Genomic DNA, 15,237 nt, shown 5'->3' with positions numbered 1-15,237 from the left:
TCAAAGTTGCCAGTGGCTTGACAGGATACTTTAGGAACTTTGTATAAAGCAATGCTTATAAAAAAGCTGAGCACAGTGGCACATGCCTGAAATGAAAATGAAAAAAAAAAAAAGGTCATCATAAGGGTAAAAGCAGGTTACAAAGTTAATAAATGGCCTGGTTCCATTTTGTTTTCTTATATAAATCTCCAGGTATGCATGAATACATCTCAAAGTATATGAATTTTTAAAAATATTTTTAGTCGTACATGGACACAATATCTTATTTATTTTTATGTGGTGCTGAGGATCAAACCCAGTGCCTCATCCATGCCAGGCAAGTGTTCTACCACTGAGCTATAACACCAGCCCTTGAAGCATACAAATTTAAATGATCTTGTTATTCCTCTCACATAGAGTTTTCTCTTCAGCATAGTAAGAGACTGCACTTTCTGTCTAAAGGCCACCAGTATCCTTGTGTGCTGGGAAAGTCCCCCTTTCCACATAAACTTCCAGAAAGCTCTGTAGGGTAGGCGTGGGCCACAGCCTCTCTCTCCCACCTTCCTGCTTAAATATGTTCAAGCTATAGTCAAGATTCTGTCAAGAGGTGACATCAATGTTCCTCCATCATCAAACCTCTATACAAAGTCGTGGATGCAAAGAGGAAACAAATACAAAAACTGCCATGAAAGCCAGCTTATGAATCCAAAGGAGATCAGTAGCAGAGGAAAGGAACCACGGGAAGGGCAGACGTGAGGGTAAGGGAAAATGTTGGGGAATGAAATTGGCCAAATTATATTGATATATTTTGTGCATGTGCAAATACATAACAACAATCCCCACTGTTGTGTACAACTACAATGCACCAATGAAATAAAAACATGGAAAAAAGCCAGCTTGTGAATCAATGTACAGAATGATTCTAATTCTGCCACATAAATCTGGTAGGTGTAAAAGAATACTGTGAAGACATGCTCAGGTGCAACTACAATTTGAAACACCAGATAGCCGTGCTGGGGCTATAATGAAGTAGCAGGGAGGATGGGCTATCTGCATCATGTCTGATAGTTGTGTACATAATGTCCTGCACCATGTATGACTATGAGAGGTGAAAGAAGGACTGGGAAGCCTGTGTAGGGGTGGAATAATGGAAGGTAAAGGCCTTGTTCCCTGAGAGAGACCCTTCCACAGTGTTGATACCTCAAACTATACTGATGAGGAAAGAGAGAAATCAGTGAATGACATGGAGATTAGGGGTCAACAGCAGATGGAACTACTTTAACATACACTAAGGATTTTCCAAGAAGAAACTTCATCACACTAAACAAACTGTTCTAAGTCATAATTCTTTGCAAAATATACACTTTTAATTATAAAAGTAAAAGCAAAATGGAAATAGATCATATATATATATATATATATGTAAATTATCTGCTAGAAGAATACTAGCAAATATGTTATCTGTTAGTATATTACACAAACCATGAACAACCAGTATCTGAGGTTACCAGTTTCTTCAAAATTATCACTTAATGTTAATTAAATAAGACTCTTATTAATTACAATAATCTTGTGATTTAAAACTAGAATCAGCTATTTTTTTAAAATGTTGGACAATAACAAACATGTAATGTCCTCCACCAGGAAAATTCTATCATCCAGGGCTCACAGAGCATGAACACCAAATGGGAAAACTTGAGAACAATTCAGGAGAACCTGACCAGAGGAAGATCACAAAGGATTTTTCCTAAGTTACTTAAACTCTCCTAAAGCCAGTACCCTGATGTGAACAATGATAATAAGAACAGGTAACCTGTGTAGGAGTGAGGATTATTGGAGATGAAATATAAACTGTTGCCTTAAGAAGTTTCATTCACATGATTTCCGTCTTTCTAGTTTACTGGTCTTAATGTCAACATGCATGCTTCTTCCTGATCCCACTCATACTTCAGGGATCGGCCACCTCATGTGGTCCTACACCCAGGTATCTTGGCAGAAAGGGCAGGATTCCATCTCCTCTCTCATCTTCATCACCAAGAGTGGTTGTTGAGTGGGGCTCATGAGGCCACAATAGCAGAACAGTGTAATGTGAGCATGTCTCAAGCCCTGGAAGCCCATCTTCTAAAAGGGCCACTGTCAGTGACTGACCTCTAGGGAGAATGAGGGATACAAATTTACTCGTCCTGACATCTGTCTGGAGAGGTGACTTAGGCTCTGTAAAGATGCCTGAGTTGGGCCATCTGTGAAATAGGATATACATCCTGACAGAGACTCTGCCTCCTCACCACCCATGACCCAGAAATTTTCTGAGGTGAATTTACCAGGGGTAAACAAGAATAACTTCACATTTTGAACAGATTCATAGACAGCACACATAAAGTTAAAAGTTACTAAACTATATTATTTTACTGGTTATTTTTTCAGAAGATGATTTGTAATCCTATCTCTGGAACATTTTTCTCCTTAGTTTCAATGTTTTCCTAATGATTTCTGAAAGCTGATAAAGAAATCATGTATATGCACATTAAGTATCAAATACTTTTTACATTGTACAATGGCCTATGCATTCAAAAAGAAAGATTCCTCAATATCTATTATTGAATGTTTGTGATGATGGTTCAGTGAATATATAGTAATTACAAATGCTATTTAAGAAAAAATGTCATTTATAGCAGCATCAAAAATATGAATTATTTATGAATTACTTGTCCATATGTGAAATCTCTGTATTAACACTATAAAATATTGCCCAAAGAATTTAAAAAGACCCAAAGAATTGGAGGAAGTGTTGTGTTCATGGAACTCAGATTTTTTAAGATCTTTATTCTCCTCAAATTCATACACAGATTCAGTGCAATCCCAAAAAGCCCTGCAAAAACTTTTATTAACTGATGTTAAAATTATGTAGAAATAAAAAGGACCTAGACTATCACAAACAACTTAGAAAAAGAACCAAGTTAAAGGACATACACCACTTGATTAAGTATTATAAGATTCCATATAAACCTACAGTGATCAGACTTTGGTGTTGGCATCAAAGTAGACAAGTATAATACCAAAGCTCAGTCCTTGTCAATCTAAAAATGAGGACAGGTTTTGAGAAAAAGGAAAATGTTTTATATGATTTGTTAGCAAAGGAGACACAGTGGGAATTCCGGCCCCACATTCTGTGATTCTCCCTGGTGGGGGAACATGAGAATTTTAAAACAGGAATAGAGGCCTGGGAGACAAACATTATCAGTAGATATAATTAGTGTCCAGTGGATGTCCTTGAGAGAGCTATCGCTCCATATCCCAGTTTTGGTGTTTCTTTATTCTTGTGGGCAGTGATATTCTTTCCAGTGTAAAGGACACGATAGCTTAGCGTAGGCTGGGGAAAATGTTAGCCTTGCACATGCTGCTGTTAGGGAGAGAAAGGTTAAGAAGAAAAGGGAAAAAGAAAAGACAAATATGTCAGTTTTAAAATCACCCACCTGTGCTCCAGCAACAAGATTTCCACTCAAAGCATGAAGTGGAACCCTGTGACATGACAAGAACAGAAGAAAGAGTCCAGAAATAGGCTCACACCTAGATGGACAACAAATTTTCAACAAAGGAACAAAAGAAACTAAGAGGAGAAAGGAGAGTCTTTTCCACAAATGCTTAACACAAATGGATATCCAAATATATAAAAATGAATTGTGGTCCATACCTTGTACCACATATAAAAAATCAACTCAAACTGAATCTGATACTTAATCATAAAACCTAAATGTATAAGCTGCTGTAAGGAAACAGGAGAAAATTCTTGAAACATGGGTTAGATAAAACTTAGGTGATACCAATGGAAGCATCTTAACTTTAAATGATTAAAATTATAAATGGTTCCCCTCAAAATAAAAAAAAAATTGTTCTGCTTTTCAAAAAAACATGGTTGAGATAATGAAAAGATAAGCCAATGACTGTGAAAAATCTGGGCCCATTGCTGCACAGCTGTAATCGCAGAAACTCAAGAGGCTGAGGAAGGAGGATTGCAAGTTGGAGGCCAGCCTAGACGGCTTAGCTAAACCTACTATCAAAAATTTTAAAGTAGTTGGGGATGTAGCTCAGTGGTAAAGTAACCCTGAGTTCAATTCCCAGCATCAAAAAATAAATTAATAATTAAATGAGTATGATAAAGGTATCTGAAAATCATGTATCTGACTAGTGACTTCTCTCCAGAAAATATAAAATCATTTAGAAGTAAGAAGAAAAAAGACACACTAATGAATAAATGGGAAGCCAACTTGAACAGACAATTCACCAAATAACACATATAAATAGCAAGTAGTCATATGGCAAGGTGTTCAAAATCATTAATTGCTATAGAAATGTAAATTAAAACTCCAATGAGATACCACTACACCCAAGAAAATGGCTAAAGTTAAAAGGACTGACCATACCAAGTATTGACAAGGTTGGGGAGAATGGAGCTCTCATATATGCTCACGAGAATGAAAACTCATAGAAACACTTTGGAAAAGCTTTGTTAGTTTCTGTCAATATTAATCTTATATCTACAATATGCTCTAGCCATTGTACTCCTAGTATTTGCCTGAAAAAATAAATACTAGCATATATATATATATATAATATGTATATATATACATACACACACATACATACATACAGAGAGAGACACATTTACACACACAAAACTACCCATCATCCATAAAAAAGTGGATGGATCAAACGAAATTGTGGTATATCCATATAATGAAATACTGCTGAGCAATTAAAAAGAAATAATCAATCATGCAACAATTTGGATAAATCTAAAATTAATAGGTTGAAAGCAAGATGCCAGATAAAGGGATATATGTGTCTCTTTCCATAAAATTATAAGAAATGCAAAACAATCTACAGTGAGAGATTAGTGGTTGCTTGAAAATGGGGAGGGTAGAATAGGCAGGGAGGCTGGAGGGAGATATGTGGGTATGAGGATGGCAAAGGGGCTGAAAACACTTTTTAGTATAATGGATATATATTTCCTTATCTGTAGTGTTGGTTTCATTGCTGTATACAGATGTCAAAACTAGTGAAGATTTTAAATATGCACAGTGAATTACACATGAATCACACCTCAATAAAGTATTGGAAATATACTTGTATTCTTCAGAGAGTTGATGAAATTCAGTTAATCAGAACAATTTGCACTAAAATGATCCTGTCATATTAACAGACTATCACTATGTTTATGTATTTGTTCACAGAACAGATGACCAATATAGAAAAATTTACTGCAATGAGGTCTATCTAAATATGTAGGGAAATTTGATACACATTTCTTTCTTCAGCACAAATTTGAAATGTTATGACATGGTAAAATAATTGTATTGATATTTCAGTATATCTGGTTATTTTAAAGAACATGTCTCTGAAAAACAATAGAATAAATTCTAGCACAATCAATATTTTTGAAAATAATAAAAAATTAATGACAAACCAATCCTTGGATAATTGTTGGTTTCTACAAAACAAATAAAAGTTGGCTACCAAGGAAGATTCCATAATACAATTTCATAATGCCTTCTACAATATGCAATAATATATATACAATATAATAATATACAACTGCATATTTCAACACATCTAAAAATTTTGATAGGAATCACTGTTTTCTATTCATGCTAAAGGAGGAACTCCTTCCTAAGATGTTTCTTTTTCCTTTTCACCTCTGTTAATAATTGCAACCTGCTAGTTTCTGCTGGGTAATCATGCTTGCTTAGCAGCTGTGGCAGCAACAAGACCTACATGATAAGAGAGAAAAGAGAACAAGGCTACTTACATAAGAAAGTCTTAAAATCCGGAAGTCTATCCTGTATAAAAGATACTGAGAACAAAGGGTTGTGCTCAGCTTTTGAAGAAGACTCTGCTTAGCCCACACTGGTGCTGAACACACCTTGCTCTCCTGCATCACTAAGGGCTGCTTGTCTCTTTCCAGTGGCATAATTTTCTATATTTTTGCCTAACACATTTTGGTGCATTGGCTGGGAAAACGGACAACTGAGCTGGCACTTTGTGCCAGCATTGTTGGAGAACTAGAAAAAGCCATGGCCACCAGCCTGGTGACAGCCAGATAGGTTCCACCTGGATGATTGTTGGATCCCGACTCTGACTGAAGGTGTTCTGGCCCTGGCTCTTACTTCTTCCCCAACAGACTCAGAAGGAGAACCAAAGCAGATTTCAGAACAGGACATCAGACTGGTGAGTCCCCCTGGGGCATCTGCCTGAGTCAGGTCCTGCCCTATGGTGGAAGGGGAAACTGATCACTTCCCAGAGACCAGTGACTATTGTGTTGTCACACAGGGAAGGGTCTGCATCTTCAGGACGTCTGTCTGTCAATTCAGTTTGTGTGTATGTGTGTGCGCGTGTGTATGCATGCACTTGATTGGAATGAATGAGAGTCTGTGCTCCACTGTCTTAGGACCATGGAGTCTAAATGAGTCCTAACCCGTGATTCTGTGGTGACTTCATGAAGCTTAAAGCAGAGTCAACCCCTTGGGTATCAAAATTCCCTCCTAGGGGCTGGGGATATGGCTCAAGTAGTAGCGCACTCTCCTGGCATGCGTGAGGCTGGGTTAGATCCTCAGCACCACATAAAAATAAAATAAAGATATTGTGTCCACCCAAAAAGCTAAAAAAATAAAATTAAAAAAGTCCCTCCTATAGTTGGGTGTATTGGTGCACATCTGTTATCCCAGAGGCTGGGGAAGCTGAGGCAGGAGGATCACAAGTTCAATGCTAGCCTTGGCAAAAAGTGACATGCTAAGCAAATCAGTGAGACCCTGTCTCTAAATAAAATACAAGGGCTGGGGATGTGCCTCACTGGTCTAGTGCTCCTGAGTTCAATCTCCAGTACTCCCCCCGCAAAAAAGTCCCACCTTATGGTGTTGATCTGGGTCAGAGGATTATACTAACCTCCATTGATGCTATGAGACACCTAAATCTCTGTGAATAGAGTGGCCAGGCAGATGAAGTTGTGTTTTCCCCTCTACTTGTAAAACGCTGTCTTAGGATGGGAACTTTCATACAACAGGTAGCTCAGCCTCATAACTAAAACACACTGTCTTAAAATGTATGGTTAAAAACTTTAAGAAAGTTTTCTCTGGAGATTATGGCGTAAAACTGAGCTTTGGAAATGATACTTTTGGTGTTCTACAGTGGCCCTCTTTTGGGGTTGGGTGACCTTCAGATGGAACCTTAGATGTGGCCACTGTTCAAACAGTACATAAAGTAGTAACAGGAGACCCTGGCCATCAGGGTCAGTTTCTGTATATAGATCAGTGGTTGGAGCTGAGGCAGACTTGGGTTTGGTTCTGCATTATAGGTCAGGGATGGTGCAAGGTCCTAGTAGCTCAATCAGGCAAAAAGACTACACACCAAGAGAGAGAGCCACCATTGTCCAAGGGGAATCTGAAGATCCACTCCTTTCCCCACCACCCTATGTGTCAATGGATCCCCCACCAGAAGGAGGAAGTCCATGGTTGCCAGACAGCCCACCTCCTTCTGTTTCACCTCTACTAATGCTCCTGAGGCCATTGTGCCCCCACAACCAGGTTCCAATTAGAACCACTGAGTAGGCACCTCTAATTGGCACACGGAGCTGTGGCATCAGAACTTCAAATGCCCTTATGAAGGGCCAGAGGCCCACAGTACATTGCTAGTGATGGAACCCTACAGGGAGCAGGACCTGTTTATTACTACCAGCCTTTTTCCTCAACTGATCACCTTGACTGGGGACATCACACCCCCTCATACTCTGAAAAGCCCCAAGTGCTGACTGATCTCTTGGAATATATTCTCCAAACTCACTGCCCTACTTAGGTGGACTGTCAGCAGCTCCTCCTCACCTTGTTCAACAACGAGGAACAACAACAAATGGTGTTAGACCAGTGACACAAAGAAAAAACCACCAACTCCAATTGAAATCAAATTAAAGCAAGCTATAATTTCGACCAGCCAGGCTGCCTCTCCCAAAACCACAGGAACAGAAGACAGCCCACAGCTCTTTAGGAGTGCAGCTTTATAGCCCAGAACGTTACACAAAAGGGGGTTTGAGAACTTACAGATAACAAAATTTTGACAAGCATAACACAAAGGCAGGTAGTCGATCTCAGCATGGGATTTATGAGGCACCATTAGAGTTTCAGAAAAGGTCCTTATCTGGCCAGGGAAAGCCAAATTTATGAGGGCCACTAAAGTTTCAGAGAGGGTTGTTATCTGGTCAGGGAAAGCCGGGCATGAGTGAGTTCAAGGTATGGGCAGGCATTCGAAGCAAGTTTAGAAATCACTGTAATTTATAGTAAAGCCAAAATTAGTTTTTCATGCCGTTGTGGCAAGATGGCTCCCAATCTTAAGAGGGAATTAGGCTGGGTTTATCAATGGTAGCTGAGGTTCTAAAATGGCTCCAAACTGTAGCCCCAGGAGGACAACTAGATGTAGAGAGCTGAGCATGAGGAGCCTTCCTCGAGGAGGAGCCTCAGTGGGACCTCAACATAGAGCGAGGAAGAAGCCAGATAGAAAGTTATCAGCAAGCCCTCTTGCAGGGAATAAAAGCTGAAGCTAAGAAACCTACTACCATAGCCAAGACCACTGAGGTGTTACAGAAACCAGATCAAAGTCCGGCTGACTATTATGAGAGACTACTTGAGGCCTTTAGGGTTTGTACCCTCTTTGACCCTGAGGCCCCTGAGAACCCATGAATGGTGAATGCAGCCTATGTGGGGCAAGCTCAGTCAGACATCCAGAAGAAATTACAAAAGTTAGAGGGGTTTCAGGTAAAAATGCCACAGAGCTACTAAAAGTAGCTAATTTGTTTTTTTCTCAATTGCAACCAAGTAGCTTGCCAAGATGTTAAAAAAAAATGGATGAAATAGAAAGCTGTGCTTCTAGTAGCTGCCCTGTCAAGACCTGTAACCCAGGAAGACCACCCCATAAGTCAAGGGGTCCCACAACAGAAAAGAGAAACCCCTTTGGATGCAATCAATATTTATGTTGCATGTAAAAGGGAGAAATGATTGCCCTAACCACCCAAAGAGAAGGACTAAAACGACTGAACCACCAGGCCATTATCAACCCGAAAAATCCAGCAAAAATCTGATCAGCCTAGCTGGGACAGAATCCAACTAGGGGAAAACTGACTCTCTCCAATTAGTCCCCTGAGAGCCTGTGGTCAGAATTAGAGTAGGGAAAAGATGGTGGAATGAGATGGACACCATTACCCTAAGTACATGTATGACTGCAGGAATGGTGCATCTCTTACACCATGTTCAACCAGATAATTGAAATGTAGTGCTCCATTTGTGTATGATAAATTGAAATGCATTCTGTTGTCATGTAACTAAGAAAGAGAGAGAGAGAGAGAGAGAGAGAGAGAGAGAGAGATGGGGAGGGAGGGAGGGAGGGAGGAAGGGAGGGAAAGAAAGAAAGAGATGTGGGAGAGAGGGAGGGAAAGAAATAAAGAAAAAGAAAGGAAGAAAGAAAGAGAGAGAGAGAGAAGGAAGGACGGAAGGAAGGATTAGAATATGGGCAACCAATGGACTTCATGGTAGACACTGGCTGTAAAAAATCATGATCATCCAATATGTATCCCCCTTCCCAGGGGAGGAATCCACAATCTTCAGGGCCACAGGTGCTCAGACATGTAGGCCCTTCTGTGGCCCCTGGTGATGCCAGTTAGGAGGCCATGAAGTGGTGCATGAATCTCTTTACCTACCCAACTAGCCTCTCCTCTCCCCTTGATGGGAGAGGGCTGTTTGCCAAAAAGGGGACCCAAATTTCCTTCTCTGCTGATGGATCAGCTGAGTTAGAATTAGAAAGACCACCCTCCCCTTTAATTATGACTCTTGCTATGAGCAGAGAAAGACAATGTTGTCTATACTCCCTCTGCAGGATAGAATCATTCCTACTAAATTAGAAATTGAGTACCCACTAGTGTGGGCTGAGGGGAGTCCCCCAGGCCTAGCCAAACATCATGTTCCCATTATAAATGATTTACAACCAGAGGCCCCCTTGAGTGGGGACCAAACTAGGAGGTGGCCCTTCAGACAATAAAGCCAAACTCTCTGAGTTCCCAGGCCTAGGACATGCTAATATAACCAGAGAGTTCAAGCACTTTGTTCATTAAAACCCGAAGGGTACTAGGAGTTCCTAACCCCAAAATTTGGACCTTGGCAAAGGCCAGTGGCATGTTTATCTAAAAGTACTGCCTCAGTCACCTACAGCCAGTCACCATGCCTCAGAACACTGCAGCCACTACTTTGCTCATAAGGGAAGCTGACACTGGGACAAAAGCTCAATCTCAAAGGCCCACATGCACTTATAAGCCTGAGGAACCACAGAGGTCACCATTGGCTCACAAATGCACAAATGACTCAATATCAACTGTTGCTATGTGAGAATCCATGTGTGAAAATGGAAACTGTTCGAAGCCCAAACCCAGGTGTCATCTTCTGGAAAAAGCAGGGCTCCCTGAACATGACTGTGTAAAAGTCCTGGATGAAATATTTTCCAGCAGATCACACTCGACTGATAGACTGCTCCAGAGCCCAGACTGGATCCTATATACTGATGGAAGTAGTTCTATGGAAGATGGAAAGATGATGGCTGGGTATGCTGTGCTGTCTGACCCTAAGATAGTATAGGCAGAAGCACATCCTCAAGGGTGGTCAGCTCTAAGAATGGAATTGAGGGTGTTAATTAAGGCATTGGAACTCAGCCAAAACCAGCAGGTCAGCACCTACACTGTCTTGCAGTATGCCTGTGCTACTCTAAATGCCCACAGAGCTAGATACAAGGAAAGAGGGCTCTCATTGCAGAAGGGAAAGGAATCAAACCCCAAGCTAAAATTTTAAAACTTCTGGAATTGGTATGGGGGCCAAAGGAGGTGGCAGTAGTCTACTGCAAGGGCCACCAAAAGAGAGATGACCCAGAGGTAAGACAGAACCACCACACTGATGCTGCCACCCAACAGGCTGCCTAGGAGCTGCTGCAGGAAATACCCAAATCTTGCTTTCTCCAGAAATGCTGCCTATACCCAGGTACTCTCCCATGGAAAAGGAATGGATAAAAAAGGAAGGGGGGAATAAGGCCAAGACAGGCTGTGGGCTCACAAGAGACCACTGAGTTGATATTCCAGAACAATGAGCTTCCAGTCTGCTCCACCAACAACATGAACTATCCCACATGAGGACAACTGCCATGGAATCCTTATGAGGCCGGTACTACCTCATGGCTCAGCTCCCAACACTCCGCTCCTCTGTCTCCCAGAGACCCATGACCTGCTGACAAAAAAAACACTCCCCAGGGACCCAGAAATCCACCAGGAACACAGCCTTGTGGACTGTCCCCATTTGAATATATGAAAGTGGATTTCACTGAAGTCACCCCAAGCCCAGGATATAAATATTTATTAGCTTCTGTCTGCACCTTCTCAGGGTCGATGGAAGGTTTTCTAACACAAATGGAAAAGGCAAGGGAGGTCACTAAGTCTCTCCTGAGGAACATTATTTCCAGATACAGGATGCCACTAACCATAGGGTCAAACATGGACCAGTGTTTGTGGCTGAGACTCTACAGCAGATGGCAAGGGCTTTAAAATTCATTGGAAACTATGTGACCTGAACCCTCAGGATAACTTTAGCTAAACTATGTCAACAAACTGGCCTGTCCTGGATAGACATGTTACCCAAGGCCCTCTTAAAACTGACATGTTCACCCCTGGCAAGTATAGGATTTTCATCATTTCAAATCCTATATGGGCAACCGCCCCTGCTCATCAGCTTAAGGTGAGACATAAGAGAATTGGGAGACTTAGATTTACATAAGCATCTACAAGGATGGGGCTCCCCATTTCTCACATATACAAGTAGGTCACAGATAGAATACCCATATCCTTGAGTATAGCTGTTCACCCCTGCAGAACTGGGGACCAGGTATAGATACAAGACTGAAAAAGGGACCCTTAAAAACAACGTGGAAGGGGCCCTACACTGTAATCTTAACCATTTCTATTGCTCTCAACGTAACAGGAGTAGAAGCCTGGATCCACCACTCCAGAGTCAAACCTGCTGGCCCAATTGAGGATCAGACGAGCTCGAGGACAGTCCTTATCCAGAGAGACCCCTGCACCTGACACTACAAAGGAGGAGACAACGATCCCAAGGCCCTGCTCTGGCCACACCGGAAGCTGGTCAGTCAACGCACGGCTGAAGCCTGAGGTGTCAATCACCTGGTGAATACACAAACTGATTTTTTTCTCTACAAATATTTCCTTACTGTTATATACTGCTTTCCTTTTCTCAGCATGTATGCTTATTGCTATTGCTTGCTGTTATTCATCTGGTCCCCCACAGTCCTGCCAGATTCCCCCTCCTCATGTGACCCATGTATCCAAGTAACTCTATCCCACCAGGGAGTTGCATGGACCTTCCTCTATTCCACCCATTTCTCCTGCCCAGGAGAAATTCAGGAGGGTTGTATTCACAATGGAACTATTTATTCCATTTGTAAACATGGGGACCAATATACATGCTTTGACCCACAATACTCACCAAATGAGGAGTGGTTAGAGATGCGGCGCCGTTACATGAAAGGGACTCTAATCACTCGAACGCTAATCACCAACCCAAAGTTACCAGTGTCAGTTCTCTTTGATGCCTGTGAAGCTATGGATGGATCTTGGTTGCAGGAAGGGGCAACTCCCTGTGGAAGCCTATCATGGGAACGATCATACAGGTTTCAACATAAATATATGTGTGAGCAACACATATCCTTCTGGGCCAGATGCAGGGCTATGGATGAATTCTATTGTCCCTATTGGGGATGTGAGTCCTGGACTACATGGGATAAAGGAGACAAAGTAGCCATCCTTCAAAAGGGCACAGCTCCTCCTGACTGCACAACTAAAACCTGTAACCCAGTTAACTTCACCATTTATAACACAAATGAACCCAGATGGAAGGAGGGCTTTATGATTGGCATACGCATACATGGGTGGGGTACTGACCCTGGAATTCTGTTATACTTCCAAAGGGTTACAGTCACACTCCAAACTGCCTCTCACCAGATCACTCATTCATTTTATGAGAAAGGAAACACCCTACCACCAATATTTGTCAAAACTAAGAACTCGTTCTTAGCCTTAGCAGAGACCACTGCACAAACCTTAAAGGTCTCTTCTTGCTATGTATGTGGGGGAACAAATATGGGTGACCAATGGCATTGTCAGGCTACAGAATTAGACCCACTGGAGCCTTACAATGAGACCAGGCACCTCCAATGTCTCGATGGAATATGGTTCCTCAAAACGTCCATCATAGGCAGAAACTGCCTTGCCAAAAGAGAAAAGCAATGCAGTGTTCCTGTTGGGAGACTAATATGTTTCGGCCACAGGTACTATAATGTGACAACTCTGAAAACCCAATCCTGGGGTTCCTCAAAATACAGGGAGCCTAATCCTAACCCCCTCCCTAATTTCTCTCACCTCCAACAGGCATGGGGTGATGTCAGTGCCAGACTCCAATGCCAAGCCTCCAAAGGATTATATTGGATATGTGGAAAGATGGCCTATTCTGTGCTTTCTTGTAACTTGTCTAGGGCATTTGTATTAGGGACAATACGACCATGTTTCTTCTTGCTCCCATTATCAAAAAAAGAACAATTGGGAATCCCGATATGTAAAACACAGGGCACCAAGAAAAACCAAAGGGACTTGCAGATTGGTGATTGGAAGGATGATAAGTGGCCCCCAGAATGTAGTATTCAGTACTATGGACCTGCCCCTTGGGCAGAAGATGGGTCTTGGGAATACTGTACCCTATCTATATGATAAACTGCATTATAAGATAACAGGCACTTTACCAAATGAATCCGCAGAGGCCCTCAATATATTGGCTCAAAACCAAACTTAGATGTGGAATGCCCTTTACCAGAACCCTTTGTTTAGCCTTAGAGTATGTACTTGCCTCTGATGGAGGAGTCTGTGAAAAATTCAACTTGAGAACTGCTGCTTACAAATAGATGGCCAGGTAAAATTATAAAAGAGATCACAGATCATATGGTAAAAATTGCCCATGTGCCTGTACAGACTTGGAAAGGATGAGACTCGGCCTCTTCAGAAGATGGTCCTCTTGGATAGGTGGAATTAAGACAATGATTGATGATCATAGTTATGTGATGATGGCCATATTTATTGGGTGCCTGCATATTCATTGCCTCCTACCCCTCCTAATCGGTGGTATAAGAGGTTTTATAGAGACAGTGAAAGTTAAAAACAGACAGCCTCTCATCTATTATGAGAGGATCCCATCACATGAAAAAAAAAAAAAAAAAGATGCTCATGAAGTCTGCAGATGCATCCTGAGTATCAAGAGGGGGGAAATGAGGCAGCAACTACTTAAGATGTTTCTTTCTCTGTTAATAACTGCATCCTGATAGTTTCAGCTTCTGTAATCATGCTTGCTTAGCAGCTGTGGCAAGAACCAGAGTTGCCAGAAAAGAAAGAAAAAGGATCAAGTCTACTTCCACAAGAAAGTCTTAAAACTGGAAGTCTGTTCTGTGTAAAAGACACTGAGAACAAAGGGCTGTGCTCAGCTTTAGAAGAAGCCTCCACCGAGTCTGCACCACTGCTGAATAAACCTTGCTCTTCTGCAACTCCAAATGCTGCTTGTCTTTTTCCAGTTGCATAATTTTCTGTATTTTTGTAACAATACAATAAAAATATATGAAATTTATTTAAATTACATGTTCAATATTAGGTTCTTACCTCAAGATGCAGGACTCACTGCTGTCAGACTAAGAAGCCATCTCTGAGATGAGCCTAAAAGGCCACAACCAAGCACATAAGAAGCCAATGGGATAAAACTCCATTTCCTTTTCCCTTGACAGTGTCAAAAGGGATGTTCTACTTTAGGTGATTTTGTCAACCTGGTAGATACTATTCTACTACAAGGTTATGAATGATCTATGAGCTCACTTAAACCAGGACTCACTCATATCCTACCAGGGATGGAAGTGTTGGGTTCTCCTGAGCACTGCTCCCTTTAGATGAGGAAAAGCTTCAGCAGCCATCACCACTCAGATCTTCAGAAACCCCCTCCTTCACACACTTAATACAAACCCAAGTAGGAGCTTCACAGAGAGAAACAGAACCCAGAAATCACTGTGCCTCATCAGCCTAATGATGTGCCTGCACAATGCTAGGCACTGCCTCAGTGACTAATGGCACTGGTACACCTA

General features: G+C 41.5%; 1 long non-coding RNA gene across 1 annotated transcript; it reads left to right on the top strand.

The window, feature by feature from the left end:
* The first annotated feature begins 5,719 nt into the window (after positions 1–5,719).
* Positions 5,720–14,738, top strand: LOC120889450 (uncharacterized). Its single transcript, XR_013431753.1, has 2 exons — positions 5,720–6,204; positions 12,030–14,738. It is a non-coding gene; the product is annotated as an uncharacterized LOC120889450 (long non-coding RNA).
* Positions 14,739–15,237: the final 499 nt, after the last annotated feature.

Source organism: Ictidomys tridecemlineatus, chromosome X (genome assembly GCF_052094955.1).
Source record: "Ictidomys tridecemlineatus isolate mIctTri1 chromosome X, mIctTri1.hap1, whole genome shotgun sequence".
NCBI classification, from domain to species: domain Eukaryota; kingdom Metazoa; phylum Chordata; class Mammalia; order Rodentia; family Sciuridae; genus Ictidomys; species Ictidomys tridecemlineatus.
The sequence above is the reverse complement of the archived record's forward strand: the minus strand, read 5'-3'. Positions and strand labels throughout refer to the sequence as shown.